Below are 25,535 nucleotides of genomic sequence, written 5' to 3' on the forward strand. Positions count from 1 at the left end.
TTCGCCTTTCCTCTGTGTGCCGTTTCGTTCATGTTGCTTGTGCAGTGTCAAAGAATGCATTACGCAACATGAATACATTATCATGCATCGCATCGACGATATCGGATACATGAATGTGCCTTCACACAGAGTCTTTCATAATACCATGCTCAGATCTCTTTGGTGGAAGGAGTTAAAATTGACTTAAATCAAAAAGTATGAAAAATAAATGGGAAGAATAATACATTATCTGTACTTCTCTTGAGCTGAGCAATGTGTCGCAGAGAGCTTAGCATGAACTTGTTTGAATACCCTGCATGTATGAAACATCTGTATGGGAATTGGCGTTAAACATTTGGGAGTCATTGAGTCACTCATACTTTTTCACTCGTGCAATTGAATCACATGCCACGGATCAACTGCAAGTAGAATGCCCTTCGGGCAATGAAATTATATAACAAATTCCAAGAGATATTCTGGATGTCCGGAAAAAAGAAATAAAATCTTCATCATCCAGAAAATGGGCATCGTTATCGCAAAGTCAACAATGCAATTGAAAATGCAAACAAAAACTACTAGCATTTGGCAAAATGCTCTGATTTTATCGTTTCGCAAGCCATTTTTGAGATTCAAAGAATGTGGGTGGAGTTTGCGAATATAGTTTGGTATTCAAAAGATTTCATTCTCATTATCAAATTAGCGGAAGAAAAACGAAATTCTCTCTCATCTTTATTTTATGCCCAACGGAACGTACATTGGCTTAACATCAAGTTAGTGTTGGTTGAAAGTTTAATTGCAACGTAATTGATTTAATTTTATCGAGTCGGAGAGCTGTTGATTCGATTACCACGTTCCATCAGTACCATGGTATCACGTTACAACGTAATTTCGATGCATACATATAATTATTATGGATCATTGGATTTTCATGGTCCAATTAATCTTACGCAAATCCGAAAGTAAAACACACAAGGAGACACAGAACTCGGCAAACCTATATTTAATCACTTGATGGTGCTACTTTATTAATGGAAATATTTTTCAAGTGTGAACTCAAAAAGTTAACAGATATGGGGGTTTGCCATTAATTCGAATCAGACTTATGGTCTCGAGTATTAATTAATCTTAATGAATGTAAATAATAAATGTGTGCTCGTTTGGTGCGAATTTGTATGTGTGCACGAGCGAGCACGGTTAATGTGGAGTAAAAATAGATTTTCATGAGTGGATCATAAAGCGATTACGGATGTCAGTGGCAGCCGATTGCAACATTGAATATATTCCATTGAAAAACCAACAACCTCTGTCTGCGCCCCGACCACAATTTAGAAACCTGGCACAACCTAAACTAACTTAATTGCCACCACAACGTCAAACAATTTAGCATTAATTACGTATTCGCTCATCTCCGTGAACCAAATATACGGTGCCCGTTGCAACTGTAACTGTCACGCCAATGAAATATAGGGTTTTCAATAAGGATTAAACGTAATAGATGACATTATTTGTAATTCTAGCATGAAATTCGAAGCTTTTTACACACGGCAACATCCAATGGCAACCACAGCACATTGAATGTCATCACAACCATGTTCGCTCAATGAATAATCGATAAATATTCCGAATGCAAAACACAATGGGACATCATATGTAACATGATTACACGTTCTAATCTATTTAAAATTAGTGCTATGGTAGCACTAAGTACACTCCATATGATGGAGCATCTCTGCCACACAATCTATTTATTTGCGAATCAAAAGCTAACATCGTTAACAACAGTTAATAACAGTTTCAAATTCAGAGAGTGAGAGAGAGAGAGAGAAAGAGAGCTGAACAGCATCTCCATTCAAATTACATTCATTTTCGGTTAAGTGAGTTATTGTGATGGAAAAAAACAATATTCCTTCGAGCTAGCTACTATATGCCGGAGCGCACACTTCGACCAGACACGAATCTCTGTTACAGATGGGTACAGGCAATGATTTAAAGATTGCCATTGCAACAAAGATACAAGACAAGCTCAAATTGTGTTCGGTGTATAATTTCTATCGGTTGTGCTCTTATGGAAGCAAGATAAAGTGTGCGAAATTGTACAACACAATCACTGACAGGTTTTCATGTTAAACTAGCACTGTTTTGAAATGTTAGCAATTTTGGTTCACCACTTTATTACTTGGGGGAAAAAAAGATGCCAGAGATTATTTTGCTCGTACAATATAGTTAATGTACAATTTACACAACAGGAAAATCGATAAGGGAAATAGTTGCACAAGCACAAAATAAGATTGTAATGGGATACAACACACGGCAGTCATGCTAGCAGCGAATATGACGTAAGAACTGAAGTCGTGCAACTGCATCATTTGATAAACCAAAACAAAAAAACTACGATACGAATAATGATAGCCACTTGAACTATCAACTTCTCCGAATCACTTAGCTATTAGACTAAATTACAATTTAAAATTTCATTTACGAGTTGATTATCCAATTAAAGCTGCTGTTCATGTATCAGTTTCTATTGCCATTACAAAGTTTTTGCAATTTTATTCAAGTGGCGCATAGAATTCAATTTAGCATGCAAAATTATCGTTTGATATTGCTTCCGCCAATCAATTCAAATTGGTTGGCAACGGAAAAGCATCAACAAGAAAATTATACAAACGATTTCCGATCGACTTTATGATGTGATTAGAACGTAGATTTAGGCTTTGGGGTTTTTCTTCAGCACATGCCCTAATCGCACTTCAAATTTATGCTTCGGATTCGATACAATTCAGTGGCATAATAACGTGTGTGCGTCTTTCGTTTGCATTCAATCAATTCAGGCAAGACGAAATTTATCTATACATAAAGAGAAACGAAAAATCTCACGCATTCTTAATGTTGGACGCCTTGAGCATAGAATTTGTAGACGCTGATTGTTATGCGGCATTTTATGGATGAATTCATGGATGAGTCCAAATGGAATGTCATAATTTCGAAAGAAATACGCTTATTAGATTATGTGCGTCTATTGGGAAATACGCCCGAATTCCCAATGATATTCTCTCTTTTCGTATTTTCCATAGAAGAATTTGTGTGATTCGCATTGGGGCATCTAAACAATGTGCAACCATTTTGTCGGGAAAAATAAATGCTAATTGCCAACCGTCAATGGTTTGTCTCGTCAATTGTTGTGTTATTAAAATAATTGGAGTGAAACGGATGGGAAAATATTTCCATAGACGAAAATATAAGGCGTTTTTCGTGGTGTGCTTCCGATTGAATTGACGCTAATAAAGGAGCGAGCAAAACGTGTCGGATTGAAATGTCATGAGAATTAAATTAATGCAAACCAGTTGTTGTAACCGTAACGCTTTTGAATATATGCAGAATTGTGTACAGTACAGGTATACATATATCGATTTTAGTCTTTTCAAATAATGTAAAACATGCATGGGTCTCAATGGAAATTTGTGTGATTATTAAACTGGGTGCGTAGTGACTAATAGTCACGCCTGAAGTGAAATATAAAATTCAACGGATGGCAACCGTACTATTCAAAAATATGAATTGTGAGCGTATAGTATTAAGTAATTCAAGCAATAGAATAGAGCAAATGTTAAATGCATATCCAGCTGAGAATATCTCGTGCGGCTGAATTCAGTTGAGAGTGTTCATCACGTTTGATCAAGTCATAGCTATCGTCACACCGAACAATTAATGTGAACTTGTGTTCATTGATGGAATATTTAACATTTCCAAACAATTTGCATTAGCGGGATTTTGAAAGGTGCCTCCTCCGTCTATAAATTTAAACTCAATTACCGATTTCATGATTTCAGTTTACAGTTTGCCTCCCAATTGCATAACAGTAAACTCACAATGGAACAGTACGCTAAAAGTGCTTAATTATTTGTAAGCGCCACTTGACCCAGAATACGACCTTGCCTGTTTCGTTACTAAGTGAATTGGTTATGTCATGTGGCGGTTTGTTTGAGGATTTGAAGGCGGTCTCTTTTATTTTTGATAAAATTAATTTTTCATCCGAGTGCGTCTGTTTTTGAGAGCGTCAAGTGAAAATGGTCACACACAACAGGTCAAATGATTTCACCTCTTTTTGATTTAAAAATCCAACATGACCACCGGTATCAATGCCACACTTGCAATGAATTGTGCGAGGAGCACGGTTAACGGGCGAGCGGGGTAAATAACATGGTTTCGATGACGTTTTTATGTTCATTGATCCATTCACTTATTCGGTAAGCCACTCACAAATACCTACACATTTGTTGTGTTTTTATTTATCTTGACACCATCGTACCGCATTCTGCCATTCCAGAATGTATTTGTTTGGATATCTGTTGTGTTTCGGCTTTGCGCGAAATAAAGGAAGACATTCAACACGCCATTTCCAATAGAAACAAACAAACTATTTTGAACGCAATCTTATCGATTTGCTTTCATCCAATAACTCGTTTACCGCATTGACTGTGGTATCTGTGGTGCGCGAGAGTGTTGCAAACAATCACAACGTAGAGAATGCGTTTGCCGGCATTTCCGAATCTTATTTATTGGCAACATTATCTTTGCGAATTTATGTGGTGTTACATTGTTGGCGCGTGTTTGTGCCCATTCATTTTCGATGAATGTTGTTAAGGTGAAACACACGCCATGTATTCATTCGTGGGCGTTTAGTGAGTAAAATATTATCGCTAACAAAACCAACGATCGGCAAAAACCAATTTAAGAATATATTCAGCTTTTATGAACCATCTTTCTCATGTTCTTAATAATGCATTGGCCCAAGGGGAACAATTCATAGTATTTACTAGCACGTATTCGGGGCACATTTTCTGCACTGATATCAATGGCATTTTGTGATGTGGCGAAAGGAAGTCCGCAGAGTAAAAAACAACTTCGATGAACATGACATGAGATTGAAATGAAAATGATTTCGAATGTAAAATGAAACGTGAAAAACGGTTGATTAGCTTTTGAATCTCCACTGGGTCTTTGACATCAACAACCATCAATTGTCAGTAACCCTTCATTTTTGAAGTAATATTAAGCCCTCGACAATCGATTCTGAAACAAAAAAACAATCAAATCTGACAACCAGCTTAATTTCTCGTGAAATGTTAGAATCGATCGCAGTATGTTGTCCGTTCTACATGACAATAACGAGCTAGGGGCATTTCACTCCCATTCAAATACATGATCATTCGTGCACGAATCCTGCATTCGCAAAAAACAGTATAAGTATTTGCATTCGCACCATGTATTCGTACTGCCGCGCAAGCATTCGCGCGACTCCGCATATGAAACGTATTCAAACACTCGCACATGTATTCGTCGCGAATGCTAGTTGCGATGAAGTGTCAAACACAGTCAAACATATGGAAAGATGTCAGACGTGTTTGAAAAATTACAACGTGCATTAGATGAACCTCTACCAGAAATTTTACAATTAATTCTCACACATTCTGGATTTGATACAGAAAGCGCATTAGCCATGTTAAATACAAGCATTTGCGGTCGCAGATGTCCGATTTTATGCAAATTTGTTTCCGTTTGATTACAATTCTTGATTAACTGTGGCAACTGGATGATAAGCAATCGGTGACCCGGTTCAAATTTAAACTTATTCACATTCTCGTATGTTGTTTCTTTGAGAATTTCTGGGTTTTCAATGACATAGTTCTCGATATCCATAATAGCATCGTTGTCAATGGACATTAGAGATGATTCATTTTCAAATACACAGATTCCAGGATTTTAATAATATCGGCCGGAATATTTTCATTCAAATATTTTTCTAATTTGAAAATAACATTTTCCAGTCCCTAAAATACAAAACACAACTTAAATTGATATTAAATTTGGATCGAAATAACTATTTACCATTTTGGTGAACTAATGTAAACAATGTAGTTGCAACGATTAACACAACAAATCAATATAGATCTGTCAAGTGCATTCGCATTCGCGCAGCAATATTCGGACGTATTTGCTAATGCGCCGTATAGATACATTGAATGGTTATTCATACGAATGCGAATATTCGGCACGAATATCAGTATTTGCGAGTGTTTATATTCGAATGCATGGCAAAGTATTCGCGCATTCGTACGAATAGCAGTATTCGCATAGAGTGAAATCCCCCTAGATAACAAGATGAGTAAAAAATCAAATGCAAGTAACGAGGTATGAGTTATGCACTCCACTAATCTCTACAGATGCAAGCTTATTCCAGACATTCCGTTTGGCTGCATTTTGAGCTGAGCTATTTACAAATAGCTGGCTGTTTCGTACATTTTGATTTTGTGACGTGCGATCGATCCAAACTCATGATAAAATCCATGATTTTCCTTACTTTGTGACGTGTGATCCCTATCACAGAATCAAAATGTACCAAATATTGTAAATAGCTCAGCTCAAAATGCAGCCAAACGGAATGTCTGGCTTATGCCATGCAAACATGTCGTGCATGCGCGAATTTGGATGGGGCACTTAACCGTTTACAGACGAAAAACTTCGAATCATCGATGCGAACTGTGTTAATTGCAGTTTTTAGGAATTTTAACCTGAACCGTATTTTGAATATATAGCATGCGTGCACATGTGACCATAGGTATAAAAACAAGCAGATGAAGAAAAAACGCTGCATCTGAACTGGAATATGCTTTTCAGGTGAAGTGCTTTTTATCCATCAACTCACGTTCATTTTCCAACTTATGTTTGATGTCGTGACAAGTATGATGTGTAGCACAGTTTTTACTGGTACTTTGAATAACTGCTATCGGAAGCACATGCAGTGCATTCAGAAGCCATTATGTTTTTGTGTTCGTGACACCCGCTTTCTAGAACACTCTTTATTTAGCCTAATGATTTTATGGTGAAATACACGAATGCAACGCAATGTTTTGCGTATTTATCTTGTTTTTATCCCAGTGTTTTCCCTCGTTTTTTTCTCTCTCGACAAAATGTGATTGCATTTCGTACATTTGAACCAGAAGCGGCAAAAAAAACAATTTACGTCCCGGGTTGTTAAACCAGGTAATTTGCAAATGACAAAATCATGGTTTTTTATTTAAGTAAATTTGGGGCAGCCAAAATGCATCGCTAACAGATGCTACCTTTACATTCATCGTCAAAATTATGCTTTCAGTTTTCTTATTTGCACGTGAATTTAATTTGTTAACTAAGTTTCAGTCGTTCATCATGACTGAATATCGCCAAGTGTGCACGAATAAAATTTGCTCATCGAAAAGTGCTCACTAGTTGAGCGAAAACCGGTCTCTTGCCGCATTGTTGCTGTTGAGCTGAGATTCTCTCTTACCCAGTCACGGAAGAGAGCCACATTGAGCGGCCACGTGTTGTCAACATCCATAACAACCATTCAGAAAATTCAAGTTCATTATGCCGTGTGCATTTACGATACGGCATTACACACAATTGAAGGGAAAATATGCTCATGCTCATTGTGAATGAATTGAGTGAATTTTCCATTCGTCAACTAGCGAACGATGAGTGGAATTTTCCGAGTTCGATAATTTCAACAGTAGCGTTGAAATGGAAAGAAAACGACCGAAAAAGAAACAACAACTGAACAACGCACAACGAGACCGATTAAAGTGAAGCCATGCACTGTGTATGGGCTGCGGGATACTGAACTTGAGAGAATTTGTTCGCTTACACACTTCGAATCGCTTGTATCGAGGTTGATGTGTTCAGTTACCAAAAATTGCTACGATTGAACGGTACAACAATTTTATCGCTGCTCATTTGTGTTTTGTCTCGCCAGTATTTGATCGTTAATAGTTCAAATCAGTAAGCAGTTAGAGACAAACACGTTTTTTTCGGTCTTTCAAATGGATTTGAAAATGTTAGTCTTTTCGTACCAAAGCAATAAAATAAAAATATAAGACACATAGTGAGCTATATAATAAAACTATCATAAAAATGAGATAAAAAAAGAATTGACAAAGCCAATGTAGTATGGATCATTGAGCATCTTGAAATCAAGTTCGGCAACAAGAGGAAAAAAAACTTTTCTCAAATTTCGAGAAAAAATAGTTTGCTACAGATTCTCTTTGGGTACTTTCAAATTGATGAATAAATGGGCGAAAATAGACACTAAACGGGCAATGAGCTTGAGAGAGAAAGCAAGAGCAAGCAAACAAACCAACGAAATCAAACGAACAGTGATATAAATAAATGATTGTTTAGAGTGTTTTGCTAAGATCGATATGAAAAATTGTTTGCCGTTGGTTGTCTTCGTCAATTTGATTTAATTGTTGGTGGTGGCCACTACGGCGGTGTTTATATGAAATTTCATTGAGAGAAAATACTGTGGCATTTGTGATATATTAGTGAGGATTGTTTGCTCTTTTTCGATTTTTGGACGAATTGTTCAGCATTTCTCTGGGTTCCCCAAGTGATTTTGATAAACACACAACACAACTGATCCCCCCGACCTAAAATATATATTTATACCAACGGCATTTCGTGAACGTGTACGACACAGATAGAGAGAGATATATCGATGTGTTCAACAGCTCGTATGGTCAATCAACGAAAATGAAAGAGAAATTTAATTTATTCAACAAATAGATAATACCCAAAGTATATTGGATGAGTTATAAAAATATCCTTGTCTCTTCTTATATATAAATATAATTCGGTGTGTTTTGGCGTGTAACGCTTTATTTATTTATATATTTTTTCATTTGTGTGATATGAAAAAAGCGACGAGAGGATCGAAACGCGATATTTTGCATTTTTAATAATTCGCCGTCGTCGTCGTGGTCATCGTAGTGTTTTTTTTTTCACTGGTCAGCTCGGTTGGTGGCGGTGATCTTCTTCCTTAAGTCTGTTGTTGTTGTCGATCTTTTCGATGAGATTATTTTGTGAAATGCTTGATATATAATAGCCATTTTATCGCTATATTCATGTTGTGCGTGGAGTTTTTTTTTATCTCAGTTGGTGAAGGTAAAACGAAAACGGATGAATATTTGAGCGAAATAAATGTGGCTCCTGAAAACTGAGTAATAACAAAAGTACAAGGAAACCTTGAAGAAAAAGAAGAAAAAAATAGAAAAAAGAAACAATAGGACCACGATTCACATTCGAATTACATTAAATTATAACTCGAGCGAGCGAGAGAGAGAGAAAGAGAAAAAACGGAACAATAAAAAAATAAATTGCAGCTCAACACAGAGAGGAGAAAAAAAATCAAAAAAGTCAAAGAAAAGAAAGAGCCAACCGTGTACTTGATATTTATTGAAATAACAACGGTTTTGTTTTAGCGTTTGCATACTGAATCGGTGATATATTTTGCTCCCTGTTCGCGCAATTCGCATGAATATTTGATTGTGGGTTGAAATTTTACAGTTAATTGGTATCATAAAGCTGCAGCCAAAAGAGCCAAATGTAGCAAATGAAATGCCAGCTGAGAGAAAAAACACACAGTGTATGATGCTTGACGAACAGTTGTATAAATGAACAATCAGAAAATAAGAAGTAAGCCTTCGTCCAAATTATTGGGTCGAAAAAGAGAACAGAATGCAATACCATCAATTTAAGGCCAATCATCGCATTTAATGCGAACACATCGAAATGGATAAATAAGAAAAATTACATCGTTTCGGCAAACAAAAACTGGTGACTTCAGGAATTCTTTCATTAGCGCAATATACACGAACAGTTGTTCAGAAAGAGAGAAAGCATTACACTGACACACAGTCCGTATATATAGACCGACTTTAATACATGTGTCTCTTTTTCGTTGTTGTTTCTGCATAAAACTTCTTCTGGTTACTTAACGGCAACAATTGAACGTACACGTAGTGGGCAAACAAATGTGCCAGCATAAATGCATAAAGTCGTTTTTTTGCAATACGAGAGAAATTTCGCTTCGACCAACGATCGATACGCATTACACTTCGGAATGAGAACAACTGATGAAGAAAGAGGCGAGAATCAGTGAAAATACCCAAAACACACAACATAAGGACGAACAGAATTGGACAAGCACGCGGGCGCGCTCACTCGCTTGCTTGCACTGTTTATATGTGCGTGTTACTTGATATAGCTGGCGGACACTTTTTTTTTATCGTGCAAAAATATGTCAGATAAAACAAGTTTTTTGTAGTCGACCATTCCGTTGTGTGTGTTATCTGGTGCGATTGTCAAAGTGTTTGGTGCTCGGTTCGGTTCGGTTCGGTTGGTTTTTTTTCTCTCTCCCCATTAAAAGCCATTGTGTAACATATTTTTAGTGCTGCACTGCACTGACGTTCGCTCGACAATGCATCCAGCCACCATGTACACTTGGTCGCATTAATTGTGATTTTGGTGTTCCGCATGTTTGTGGCTGCTTCGGTGGCGAAGCTGTGCATTCATTAATAACATTATTAACATCAAACTAAAGTGAAATTATGGACGGTGGTGGTGTCGCCTCGAGTGGATTTACATTTTGAACAGCGAGAGAAAAAAGAGAGTGGAAAATAAAAATTGAGTTCTCTCTGACGGCATACAAAGTTTGAACGAGTCAAAGTTGTCGTTGCAAGCGCCGTTCAGACGATAGATAAAGAAAAAGTGCAACATCATGTTCACATTCATTATGAATCTCTGACTGAACACGATAGAACTTGGTGTGAATATTAAAACGGAAAAGTAGAAAGAAAAACTAATTAAAATTACGTTCACGCTGTTGTTTTAAACGGTTTTGTGCGTTTTGAAATTGAATTTCTTCGAAATAATAATTGATAAATTCGCTGGCTATTCGCGCGTTGACGTCAAAGTGAATGAACAGCAAACTCATTTTCCGCCATTAAATGGAAAATTAGAACAAAAGCGGATATCTCACATTTCTTTTTGTTATTCAGTGTGTATGTGCTTGTGCATGGCTTGATGGGTGCAAAGCACCTAAAACTCATTCGAAAAAGCTGTTGAAAATTACTTCTGACATCAACAACGACGACGTCACCGGAGCACAAGCAACGCGCTCGTATGAACATTGCCATTTCAATCATTACAATGATTAATGAAGTTTCTGCGTCCGAACATTCTACTGTATACGTTTAACAAGAAGCTTATTACGACCGTAAATCCAAGTTTCAAAGGTTTGTATTCAATGTTTAGTTCATATCAAAATTTCCATAAATCAATTTTCCTGCCGGCCTCTTTTTCCACTGAAATATGTCGGATTATCCATTTTCAGCGGGAAAATTTTTCATTTTGTTTTCACTTGGTTATTAACCTTTTTCCGTGACAATCATTTATCAGGCAAAAACATTTTTGGTTCTAGCCCATAATACAATGAAGTTTTTAATCACCATTGGTACAGATTGCAAAGCGTCAGGCTGAACAAATGTATCAATCCACTGTCATTTACTCATCGTGTTTCACCTCTCTTCGCTCGCGATTCCGAGATTTTTCATTTGTGACCATTTTTCATTTTGGTTTTACGATTCCCATTCCCGTTCTGATTTAACAACATTTGCAAGCACAATTAGTGGGAAGCGAATGAAAAAAAACTTGGCACATATTCCAAATTCACAAATTGCATTTCCGTTTTATGGTGTAGCCCTTTTTTTCGTTGGTTCAACATCAAAAGCTGGCAATGATGTGCTAAATATCTGATCCTTGTCTTTTCAAATGAAAAGCGAGAAAAAAAATCATTTTTTTTCAGTCTTCAGCTGCTACATTGAAATTCAATTTATTCAAATGCGTAAGCTACACAGCTTGGAAAACAAGAGAATTTTTGCAATGACGCGGAACGGAGCTGCGTGTTTGGATTTCAATCAGACCGATTATTATGGTTTTTGGTAGAAAGCTTCCTCGGCGATCAAATTTCATGAAGGAGACGAGACAAAAAAAAGCACGGTGCTCATGAGTACATAGTGAAATACTATCAAACATCAGCAGTGTACCGAAGCATCATGTAGCATTTGTTCACGTCATGACATCACATTTTCGCTAATACAATTTATTTATATTCAACCGTCGTTGGCATATTCTTTACACTGTGCACAGACTGTCTACGAATATGAATCACTTGAATGTTTATTGCCAAATTTTATTGAATGTGCATCACTGGCAAGTGAGTGCAAAACTGTCACATTGTAGTACCAATTAAACTGAAAGGAATTTATCGATTGTCAAGAGATTTTCAATTGTATTTTTTCCCTTTTCGTGTTTTTTCATTGCGTAATTTATGGCAGCGTAACTTCTAATTTAATCGATTGGACAATGTTTGTTTCCAATTCGATGACCCAAATCCAATTGATGTGGCAAAAACCGAAATTCTTGGGATTGTATGTCAACAAACATTGCACGTATACAAACAATTCCAAGAAGGCTCCCAAAATGTGTGGAAAATTCCATTGCTTATCGCCTTGCTGCGATCAAGTCTAATTAGATGGATTTCGCATTGACCAGCCATTCGAATCGTTGTATTTGTTCAACAAAATCTCATAATAGAAATCTCAAGAGTCTGGCGTTATTTGAGCCAGTCTCGCCAACATCATATCACAGACTCTGTCTACACTAGTACAAAAGTGGAGATGAATTAATGTCTGATGATTAAAATCAATCGAAAGAAGAAGAGAAAAAAAACTTCCAAATCCCATAAATACTGACTGAAATGCGATGATGAGTGTGTTCAAGTTGATAGCCGACACCAACTTCGAAAACACATTGATTTCGCATTCGATTGCTTTGGATAAAGCCGCTTTGCAAATGAAACAGAACGTTCGGTATTTTTCGAATCCGAATCTATAGCAACGGAGAAGACGTGTGGGATGTATGGCAAATATTTTGTTGATACAAATATTAAACGATGATATTATTACCATTTAATCACTTCACTTGAAATTCTCGGCAATGTCCCCCTCCAAGTGTTGATGCCTATCTATCCGTTTTAGCGTCTTCGAGTCAACAAACCACTAATCCGATGTTGTCCATTTTATGATTCCAAAGTGGTGGCTTCATTGTAGTTTTATGGTTGTTCAATCGATGCCATATGAGGAACGAATTCCCGAGATTCTTCTTTCCACAACAGTCATAAATGCGTCATCCACATTCAAAAATACCACACAAATATCAATCATAAAAAAGAAATCATAAAATATTCTCCGCATTCTTACTATCTTTTGTGCTACACACGCATTCCAATGTGGGACAATTGCTTTTCAATTCGACGATAACAAAGCGAATCATGCTTTTGTCATACACACACACACACACACACACATATATATCTCGCACATTAGCCCACTAAGCATATCTCAATCACTCGGAAAGCAGTTCTGTCGTGATTTTTTTTATTACTGTCCCACTCAAAACGGCCATTATGATTGAGCATAGTGAATTCGTTTAGCATGAATGAAATGACCATGTGAAAGTGGATGAAAAGGACACCACAAAACGGGTTTACAGCTTTTTGATGGATGTGTGGGATATTCCATTACACGCATTTTTATCGTTTCTTTCCAAGAAATTATTCGCACAAATTGTATAACTATTCACAGTATGCAAAGTGGTTGAATCAAACTGTTTGAGAGTTGATTTAAATTCTAGGGGCTTCTAACTCCAGACGAATGTTTCATATAAATACGTATGACCACGTATAATTTCCGTATATTTTGTGCATATTTCATATATAGCCCGCGTATACGCTATATATTTTAACCATTTCGCATATAAATTTGTATTGGCGAATAGAGATAAAAGCCCCTAGTTTCAATCACCTCCACGAACAAGCAAATGGCATGTTTTCAATCGGGAAAATACTTTGAATGTCATTTCAATAGGATTATTTATTCAATAAATTCATGTAAATTCACAAAGGAAATGGTTTTATGTGAGAAAATTCAGTTCGTCTGTTCAATGAAAATTGTAATGAATTTACGTTACGGAACCACAGACACAGAACTATTATCAAATGAAATGATGAAAAGCAAATTACTGAGAATTTATGAGGACATTAATGGAGATTCTAAATTGAATAAATAGTTTGACACTTTACAACCCATTAAATTATCGCGAAAAAATTGAATTTTATGTGGAATTTCTGTGAAAAACCATAACATTTAACTAAGCTTATAATTCTATTTGATTCAGCTGAAAATTTTTGGACTGCTTTTGGAGGATTTCCATTTATATTTTTTGCTGTATTCATATAAAATTCCACGCTTTTACCAAAATCCCACAGTATTTTCGACAGCATTTCAACCGAAAAATATCCCATTTCAGCCGGCTGCGTTAATATGCTGTATTTATTACATTATTATTTGCATAGTGAATTCACAAAGCACTGTTTTATTAAAATATTTGGAATTCTATTGATTGATGGGCGAATAAAAGAGCGATTCATCGCTGACACAACAACAACAATGAGAAAGAAAGATTACGTATAAACCAACAATTTGCTGGGTTTTTTTATCGGTCTATTAAATATTACATAACTCTTACATCTGACCAAATATTCGGCAGGCGCCTCATTTTTTGTCGGTTCTTCAACACAGACCAAGCATTCCTATTATATGTGAAGTTGCAATGAAATGAAAGGAAATCTTGATCGAATCAAGGCCGAACAAAAGAAAATCCAATAAAAAACAGACGAAATGAATCATCAATTTGCATCACAAAAACAAATCAAATGGGATCATGTTCATTGATCTACGAAAAAAGAAATGGTACCACATTAAAGTGACTACCTTATTTGCAAATACGGACGACTATGTTTACGTGTTTTTGTTGCGGCAGATCGATCTGTGTTATCGAAAATTCCGATTGTAGGGCATCTCTCAAGCAAATAAACAAATAGTGAAATAGAAATAGTGAATAATATATGATATGAACGGCAACAGTTCGGTTGGTTGCTCGGAATGTCATATTGCATGGAAATGTGGAGTTGAATGGAGATGAATACGATAAATAAAAATGGAAAGCAATGCTTTATTAGCGTACTGACATTTTGCTTCAAGCGGAAAAAATGAAAGGAATCCAATTTGTTTTGAGGGAGAGAGGGAGAGAGAGAGAGAGAGAGAGAGAGAGAGAGAGGGAGCGAGAGAGAGAGAGAGAGAGAGAGGGAGAGAAAGAGAGAGAGTGGCAAGAATTCCAAGCAGCAAACATATAAATCATGCAGATTTTCCCATTTCCATACGATAGAACGCAGAATAAAATATTCATCTCATCATAAATTATAATGGAAACGTGACAAATAACGAAGAAATAGGGAATATTCATTACAATCGTTGACTTGTACAGAATGCAATCAAATGCCGTTGAATCTCATAAACATTCTTCTACTGAATTGCTCGTCGGATGGACAATTTTGATGTCGACATAGTGAACTTTTATTGCAAAGTGAAACCTGTCTAGCTAAATAGTTCGCAATAGTAGAGATTGTGTGTTTGGACAGAACAATGACAGCGTGCAATATGAGATTAACGATTGCGTTGAAACTCTATGGTGTTTCTGATGAAGGCGAATTGAAAACAACATTATTCACTGCCACCGGTGATCCCAATTCATTTTACGAAGTTTATTTGACGCCATCCCTTCTTTGGCACCGTTGCACTCCAAACATGAAAACAAAATAGAGAATGATGTGTATGAGCTTCTATGCAGTTTTGCATCGTTGAGACCCGTTGAATGTTAAACGATAAATTGTAATTTAAAAAGGACGAGTTGACTGTGGAATTTATTTTATGGAGCGCTACCTGATCCAATGAACACCTTTGCCATCGTCACACAATAACTCATGTAATCGATCGATAAATCTCGGGGACAACAAAACACTCTTTGGGTCACAATTAGTGTGTGATTGTGACAAATAATGTGTCTGAGCAGAAAAAAATGTGAAAAATGTGTTGTGAAGCAGTAGTGGCCAATACACACACATAGTGACCGTTGTCCAAAGATGGTTGTTAATTCACATTACTCGAGTTGACGCAAATGCAAGTTTGATGTTCCAAGACAAACACAGCAACAACAATGAGAGGTGAAAAAAAACGTGACGGAAATTGTGATCATGTCGTCTCGTTGATTGATTGCTTTGCGTTGATGCACGAACACTAAAATACATTGTTCGGCTAATTGATACATTCAATCGTCGTAACCATCAACGTTAGCAGTAAACTCATCGCAAAGCGATTTATCGAAATCGCTCGTTCGCATTCGAAAATAGCGATTTATTCATGGAAATGGATGAAACATGAGCGATTTGCGTTGAAATGCAATTTTGATCAAACAACTCGATTCCGACATTAAATACATAGATTGGAAACGATTGATTTGAACGGTTCTATTGTTTTTTGATGAATGACACACTATCAATTCAATTTCAAATTCCTTCCGTTTGCAAACGCAGAGTAAGTGGCAAATATTTGTACATAGGATTCTAGGTTCAGTTTACAACATGTAATGCCTAAGTTTTGTATCGGAATTAATTTTTGTGCGTTAACAAACACAAACACAAACACAAACAAGGAGCAACCGTTTCCATTGGGATGCAGATTATGGTGTTTACCTTGCAATCTCATGTCCTAGTTCTGTCGCTCCATTGAAACGATGAAAACGAATTAATATCAATCGAATTGGGTGCTATCTTGGATGTGAACGAAGCACGGAAATCCACTTGTACAAACACCGGCAATAAAACAACTGGATAACAATTACACAGAAAAACAACAGTAAATGCTTTTTATTACTTTGAATGTTCGCTATGGAATGTTGGGCTAGCTTTTTGGTTTCACAATGCGTTCCGTTTGTCGTAATTAAATTAATTTATGCGCAAAACATTTAGCCGAATAACATCGACGGCGACAGCGTCAACAGGAGGTCACCATGCTGTTACTCTATATTATAGACAATGTGAATTTCGTTTTATCTACTAAAGCCCATATTAATGATGATACTCTTATTTAATCCATGAAAAAAAGCACACATACACAAATGAAACAATCTAAAATTGGCGACGATTGTTGTGTCGAGCGTAGCATACACAGAATCGAGAGTATAAAATTGGAATGGGAAAATGAATTTTCGGAGCTGAACACAATTATTATCAATTTTAGGTTCAGGACAAAAAATTAGTCATCGCATTTTGCCAACAAAAGCAATAACCACATTTATGAAAACCAAATATGCGAACGACGTGCAAAGGAAAAATGCAAACATGGAAACACATGGAGCGAAGGCAACCAAAAGAAGAAACATCATTAAACTTTTCTAATTCGATTGTGTCACATCGAAAGCCGTCGACTTCATATGTTTCCATTTAATTTTCGTCGTTAGATCGCATTATATCAGATTGAATATATGGAACGGCCCCCATAAATTCTGCACCTAATTTTCCCATTGTTTGAACAGAAACCACAGAATGTGTAATGTAGAACGGTAAGCTTTCACTGCGACAAGACAGCTCCCGGGGCAAATCAAATTCTATTAGCCTTGTTTGACCCATGAGCTGCATCCATAAAAAAAGCAAAGAAGAAGGAGAAAGAACAACCCATTTATTAGCGACCAACATGAATTACGTTCGTTCAATGACGTTGAAATAATCGCACTCCAGGCCATTTAGTGCAAATTGACAAAAGAAACACCAGAAAAATAGCAGAGAGCTTAAAGGAGTGCAAACAGAAAAAATAATACAATAGAAAATCTGCTATGGATATAAAGCATCGAAGTTTTTCCTAATGCCAGTTGTTTGACTGCAAGAAAAAACGTCAAGAAATCAAATCTTATTTTAAAAACTGCCACCACTGGAGACGAAATTTACTGAAGTGGAATTCTGCTGTGTCATAAGGAAGACCTTTTCGTTTCGTTTTTTTTCTTCCCTTACATTTGTAATCGCCTAACACCCTGGTTGCCGGTGGTTACAAAGAAAACTTTTTTTCGAATGAAAAAAAGAAATTCAGTGTGGTCAAGTTTCTTGATTCACTTTTTCTCGTTTGATTTTTCCTTTTCTTCGACATTTTCACTGATAAAATGAATTAATGCTTTTATCGTTTTCTGTGCTTCTGTCTTTTTATTTTTTGGTTTGCTCGGTAATAGTAACCTGATAAGCCTTATGTATTCTCATGAGGTTTCTATCCGATATTTGTGAATGGCCAGTGAATTTGGAGAAATTTACATGCCCAACGATTATGGCTTTTAAAAGAAACATCGACTTACTTCATCTTGCTTCGTGGGAATTTTGTTTGACACACGAATAGGAAAAGAACCACTGGGACATTTTCAATGTAAAACCATTTTATTCATTTTATTCCCGGCGACGAATTTTTCGATTTGTTTCAAATATAAAGAAATAATAAAATTCTTTGGAACAAAAATTACCAATTCATTTGGCAAACTTCAATCGCAAAGTTTTGATTTATTTTTGTGGGAAAAAAATGATTTTGGGGTTTCCTTTCGAGAGATTCGCCTTTCTTTAAAAAATTGTGTTACATAATTGGAAATAAATGATATTGATGAAAAATATAACTTCAAGCGGAACAAATAACATCTGACTTTTTCTAATTTTCCCATTCAACGACACACGAATGGAAAACCAATTCGATTCAAGAGATGATTATGTAACCCCATATTCAAAGGTCTTCAACGTCTTGTTCGGCAAACAACAAATTAAGAAAGAAAAACATCAAAACGAAGTCACATTCCATTTTTGGTCGGGAGTTTTTCATACGGTACTGTGGTGAAATGAATTTCTTTCTCTTCAAAGCATACCGAATACGCGAGGATGTCTCGTAATTTCGATGAAATTGCATGAATCTGTGTCTGTGGGTACAGATTGTGCCGCTCAATAAATTCAAACCGAAATGAGATAAAAACAGCCAATACCAAAATGCCGGAACGCTAAAAACGTTTTGGCGGCGCAAAAATTTATGAACCACACTAAGCCCATGTAACAGCGCAAATAACTCCAGCGGAATTAAGGCCATATATAAAAAAAAAGAGTACTGAATGTCAGTCTTTCAGTGCATACAACCAAATTCACTATACAAATCATTTTCAGCGGGATATTTTGCCTTATGCCTTCGCTTTTGTGCTGTTGGTGCGTGTGTGTGTTTGTAGTGATTGTTGTTTAATTGAATTCCAGTGATGCGAATATCCGCAACGATAAATAATTCACACGAATTTGCGGCTTATTCCTGCCTAAACCAATGACTTCGCACTATATGGATTTTCGCAAATGCTAATTTCATCCTGCGTTTGTTTAGTCTGCAAATTTTTGTTTCCGTCGAAAGTCATAAATTTAGTTTATGTTAGGTTGTTTGCTACTATCATTCAACGTAAGCTTAGTTCTCGTTCATCTTACAGATTTTTCGTGAATTATAGAACCATACAACAGCGTTTATGACACATTTGTATTTTACTATTCCAATAACTTTCTTATGGATCGAGAACCAGTTTTATCCGTCCAAAGCCAACAAAAATATTCCTTTTGCGAATTTATTATTATTTGAGCCCTATGTGTGTCAATCCAATTTCCTTCTTCAATTTTAATATTTAGATCGAATATTCACGTTTTCATTGTTGAGCATTTTCTTGTTCAATCCATTGAACAGGAAATTCTTATTCATTAGTTTTATTGAAGCATTATTCAGTGTTGCAATAAAATTTTCTTCGAAATGATCCTCGATTGATTGGTATATTTTGAATTTATAGAATATCTTGTAGGCGATATAAAAATTCTATCAAAGTTGATGCAGGTGCTCCTCAGCAATGGATTCGTTTCATATATGCGTTCGTTTTCCTTAGTGAAATATCAAAGCTGATAAAACATCAACTTCATTCACTTGTCTTTCTACGTCAATGCGTTTTTCGCATTTTTACTATTCATGTGAAACAGACACGAGAATCTGTTGTACCTACTTTTGCTCAACAATATTTATTCTTGGAAGTGGTTTCTTTCTCAGTTACCATGAAATCATAAAAACGATGGCTGATTTTTGTAGAAAAATTGCATTCATTTTTTCGTCACTAAATGATGTTGAGAAAGACGTATAATTTGTAGAAATGTTCAAAGATAACATCTGTTAGTAAGGAAGATAAACTAGAAATAGAGCGCAATACCCTTTTAAAATTTATAAAGTTAATTTCTCGGAACAGAAAGAAATGCTTTAAGTGTGCTCTTTTCAATCTTCCATTTAAGTAGAAAAGTAGTAAAGGATGGTTTCTGATGGATGTGACTTCAATTCAATTCAATTTTGTCGATGAAATGCAATTTTGCAATTCCAAGTAAAATGTATTGGAAAAAGACGTTAGGAATAATCAAGTTGAAAAACTATTTTTATTTGGAATTTCGAATCATTTCGTATTGCAATTGTTTTTGAATTTGAATTGACAAGCTGCAAAAGGCATTTTCAGCCAGACAATGGTTTTTCTTTCTCTGTACTTCAGAAGGATGGAAAGAAAGTTGTACGAGTGCATTGGATGCTTATTATATAAATCAGTTTATTTCTGATGTTCACAAAAGAAAGTCGCGTGAAAATTCTCGCGAGTAAGTGGTAGCAGATACGCATTTCTGCTAAGTAAGTTGTAGTGAAATAATGGGGAAATCAGCATTTTTACCGTTTCAAATAGATGCGGATAATTTTGTAATTCTATGTTTGAACTTGTTTATGTGAATACAAACTTGTAAAATGTGGGTCATGCGGGCCTCCCAACCTCTGAACAAATTACGACATTCTGAATGCTTTCCAATTTTGAATCTTTTTCTTCCTCCCATTGTTCTTCATGCAAATGGAACTAATATTTGTATCTAGGGGCTTCACGCCAAATTTTATTTAGCGAAATCTATTTGTATTATTTAAATCATGTAAAATTCACGCTAGATTTCAAATATTTTGTATTATTGCCCAAATGCGTTGTTATTGTTCATATTCACCTTGAACAATATGTTCTGGAAGTGAGTTTTGGTGAATCTTCAGGATGGATCAGACTGGGTTTGACAATGCCCTGGTCCATCCTGAGGATCCACTTCCAGAACCAGGATCGGTTTTGAACAATCCTGAGGATCCACCAAAACCCACTTCCAGAATTTTTGAAGCGATAATGACGTCAACAGATCAGACGTGGTTCTGCTGACAGTCGGTTTATTGAACAAAATTGAGCAAAATTGAAATTATGCATAGTTACATATCTGTTTAATATGTTGAAACATAAACAAATTCATATTATTTGTTCATATTTTAAACATGGAAATTGGCGTGAGGCCCCTAGATTTGTATTGTTATTTAAATGAAAAGGTTTGCTAGGAACGCGGCGCGGATAATTCTGCTGCATGAGCATAAACAATTACCGAAAAGATAGCGCGCCGAAAACGATGATAATATATTATGGGTTTAGCTATGCATTGAATTCGTTCTATATGTTCCGCATTTGGTTCGATCTTATTTTTAAACGGCGCAAATCCGGGATATTGCTTAACAGATAAAAGGAGCTGTGTGTGTGTTGTGGTTTTGTTATTTGTATTTTGAGTAACATAAAATTGTATAGCATTTCCCATTCCGTTATTCTAATGTTTCGGAAGAGACTCGGCATACTGAACAAATATATATGTATTTCCGACATTTGTACATTTTTCGGTATCATAAATAGCTCGGGAACAACGGGCGAAAAAGGTCCTTTTTCTTCGGATGCATGCAAAGCAACCGCGAAACATCATCACTTACCAAACCAATTCACCACATGCATAATTGAATAAATTGCGCGGAGAAAAAAAATGACTTTCCATTTATTTCTCTCGTATTTGTTGCGCTCGCTCAAGACGGGCAAAACAACCGCAAAGTTCATTGAGTGAAACTGGGATGTGCAAAAAGCGAAAAAGAAATAAACAAAAAGCTGAGAAAATAGTAGTAATGTAAGCTCTTTAGCCACAGGAAATTGCCGACCTCTAGGTTTCCCTAGAAGATCTGTACGGCATTTTCCATGAAAATTTTACAATTTCGCTTCGTCACGTGTCTTCATTGTGATCTATCTTATTCCGATTGTAAGAAATACACACCGAATGAAACGTATGCGAGAAAAGTACACGTTTCAAGTTAAAATTGAGGAAGAAAACAGAAACGGAAAATGCGAAGATGCACATATACAAATTCGATTCTTGATTTTATTCCATTTCAGTCTACGGAAATTACCATCATAACGTTCACAATTACTGTAAACATGTGCGCCGTATGAATTTACTTCATGCATTTGTTGGGTGCGTATTTTCTAAACGCGCGTTTTTCGGTAATACATTGAACCGCTATTCGAATGTCCGTTGTTCAATCATGCAAATCGATGCGATAGTCTAATCGGAAGCGCACATAGGTGCTATATAAATAAAAAAAGAAACAAAATTCAGCACGTGATACCCCCCATACGGATGGTGTGATGGCAGCAATTTATCACCGAAATTACATCACAAGATACCCACCATTCTGAGAAAATTAATAGCATTGTAAACACAATTGTTAGCTCACGCGCACAGATTTTCCAAGTTAGAAATTCCAACAGAGAAAATGTTTATAATTTTCAAGTTATTTAGAACGAAGTGCCATTGATTCGGTATATTTGACTGGTTTCCCTAGCTACCATAAAAGATAAGCATAACAGACGTTATTCTTCGAAAAATATTAAAATTCCAAAAGGAAACGTGTATCAATTGTATGGAGATGCTAAAATTAATGGGTTTGCATATCGCATGTCGACTCCGATATCTTTTGCACAGGCTTTTAACACAACCTTGACTATGTGAGAGATAATCATCATTATAATGTTCACGACCTTTGATAAGTTCATGTGGCTTCGGAAGTGTACGCGAAATTTATTTCGCCGGAACTATGTGCGGCATTTGTGGAATGCGTTTTTATATCAATTTGGAACAGAAGACCGATTTATATGGAAATTAATTGCACGAGCAACAAGTGCGAAAAGTAAAGTAAAAGTGTTTTTCCGTAAAATAAGTTGAATGAACAAAGTGTACCACACAACGGCACAAAGCACCAATGGTGGTTAAATGAACTGAAAAAATAGCCCAACAAGTATATATTTATTCTGTGCGCGCTTGGCGGCCTTATGCATCCAAGGAAGAAAAAAAGTTTCGAATGAGGGGAAAAAAGCGTGCAAAGCATGACACTCGAAACGATGACAAAAAGAGCAACGATACTGAACAACTTTTGCAAATACTTGAACGAAGAAATGTCTGAAACAGATGACATACACACAAACACTTACACACAATCCAAAAAGCAAGGAGTTCTTGCTTCGATTATATTTTTTATATGTGAGAAAAAAACGTTTGGATGCGTGAAAATCACGTGCAGCCGCATTAAAATGGCTCGATTTAAATTTCTCATTCCAATTCCGTTTTATTCAATTCAGCGTACTAAAATGATAGGCATGTTTTACACCAGTCAATTTCACACTGAAACCATACCATATCTACTGAGCAGGAAAACAAACCCAACACGCCAATAAATCGTTCGTGTTTCAGTTCGCATCAACATTTAATGAACCGACTAGAGAATGAATCCGGAAATACGTTTCATTGTTTGGGCACCTGGCAAATAAATCATTCACTCAATATGCTTGTAGAAGGGAATCAAAGGCACACAAAGAGTTGGGATTAGTTTCATGTAGCATATCACCGAGTCAAGCATTTGAATTGTTGGATAGCGATTGAAGGGAATCGATCAGATTTGAATTCAAATCGACAATACGATATGAATGTATCCTTTTTTTTACAATGGTTTAGTCGTCTTTGATGGATTTATTAACGCAAAGCCGTTGGATTTTTGTTTTTTCATTTCATTCGTGGACAAATCGCTTTGTTGCCATGCAAATGTGATTTATTCCCATCAACCGGCTCAATAGAAACGTCGTAAATATACAATTTTATTTCTGGAAATCCGTTCGTTGATACAAAACCAACGGCATCTCGGCAACGGTTCAAGTTCAGAGACCACACGATATGATATGTGAATTGATGATGGCGATGGCCATGGCAAAGTCACACAGGATATGCATAGTTGATGTACGAATCACGTAAGTGGCGCAATTGCTGTCGCCAATATATGTATTTCTCGGAAATCACGAAATATGACGAGATTTGATGCGAAATTTGCGACTGAATTTTGTATCACATATGTATGCATGTTGAAGTGAACGGGAACGACGCAGATAAACAACATTTGCACAAATCACGATACATTCAGCGATAGCGTGAAAAGCAAGTGTCAGACTGACAGAAATTCAAAATTTATGATCCGACACACTATAGCGAAGTGGAAAAGAAAAACAAAATATACACACGCATTTATTTCTGTGACGCATTCCCGACGCAAATGTAAACACGTAGTATAGTTGACAAGTTTTTCTTCTCTACTGATATTTTTCCTTCACTTATTTTATCGCATGAGTTGGACCGATTTTTATCGCTCTCTCTTCACTCTAGCAAAATCACAGCGGATAAACCCCTCACATGAAATTGAAATGATCTCACTAAAATATAAAAGAAAAGTTACATTTGCGACAATTTAAAGCTACGCACGATTCACTCTCTCTCTCTCTCTTTCGTTCTTCTCACACTAAAAATACGTCAAATGGTTTTGATTAGATTTCACTTGGGGATGGCAGTCCGTGTTGACGACACTTTTCAATGTCGACAAAAGAGTCGACACACTCATTATTCAGTCCACTCAAACTCTTGCAATTCGTTCAAAGCATTGGATTGGCGTAAAAAAACTTTGTCGTTGATCTTTTCATGCCCGTCCCCATTGTTTTGAGTTAGATAAACTAATCAGATCCAGCGTCGGATGCAAAATGACAAAAAAAACGAAGAACATTGTCCATCCGAATGGCTATCCCAAAACCATTTTAAAGGCCGTTTTCGAATCATGATATCGTTCAAGTTTTTGTTTCACTGTGAGAAAAAAAAGCATAATGACTTTGATCTATGATAAATCGTTTTTATCGTTGATACATCATATTAACAAAACTTTTTCCCTGGCTATGGCATGTGTGCTGTATATTAAATTAATAGAGCCAGGAAAAGAGTCATCTACGCTTGGCTCGTATTGTACATGATGCGAACTAATGTTGAACATTTTTTCGAGCAAATTTACTACATTTTCTCAATAAATGATGGTGCAATCAAACGAAAAGAAAATTCTTCCTCCAATAGCTTGTTCACGTTTAAACACCATTATTCATTGGTTGACGAGACAGCCTGATGATTCGGTGAAAAGTGTGAAGTTTCGATGACTTTGCCCTCTCTCTCTCTCTCTTCCTTCCTTTCTCTCTGTATTTTGTTGAATTTCGCTCATGAAACATTAGCTTCGAGCACACTTGAAGACTGTGATGATGAAAAACCCTTGAAAGCAAACAATGAATTGATTTTCGCAACGAAATTGATTCATTTATAAATGTCAAAGTGCTGATGGGTTTGGCAATCGACTTGATGATTATTATGTTGTCGGACGGAGAAGGACAAATATTCAGTCACATTTAATCCTTTCATAAGTCATTTTTGACATAACGTTTGGATTTGTGTGATTTCGCAAATAAATTCG

At 36.2% G+C, this 25,535-nt stretch overlaps 1 protein-coding gene across 3 annotated transcripts in view; it reads left to right on the forward strand.

Annotated features, from left to right (window-relative positions):
* Positions 1–7,699: 7,699 nt before the first annotated feature.
* Positions 7,700–25,535, forward strand: part of LOC129566254 (FMRFamide receptor) — a 37,633-nt gene continuing 19,797 nt past the window's right edge. Inside the window, exon 1 of one of the 3 annotated variants that reach the window (XM_055442038.1) lies at positions 7,700–11,090. The gene's annotated coding sequence lies outside the window, so the exon portion shown is untranslated. The remainder of the gene's footprint in view (positions 11,091–25,535) is intronic. The other 2 variants (XM_055442020.1, XM_055442029.1) reach the window with 2 other exon arrangements.

This window comes from Sitodiplosis mosellana, unplaced genomic scaffold (genome assembly GCF_009176505.1).
Source record: "Sitodiplosis mosellana isolate CC-2019 unplaced genomic scaffold, AAFC_SMos_1.0 Smas_scaffold_1, whole genome shotgun sequence".
Taxonomy (NCBI): domain Eukaryota; kingdom Metazoa; phylum Arthropoda; class Insecta; order Diptera; family Cecidomyiidae; genus Sitodiplosis; species Sitodiplosis mosellana.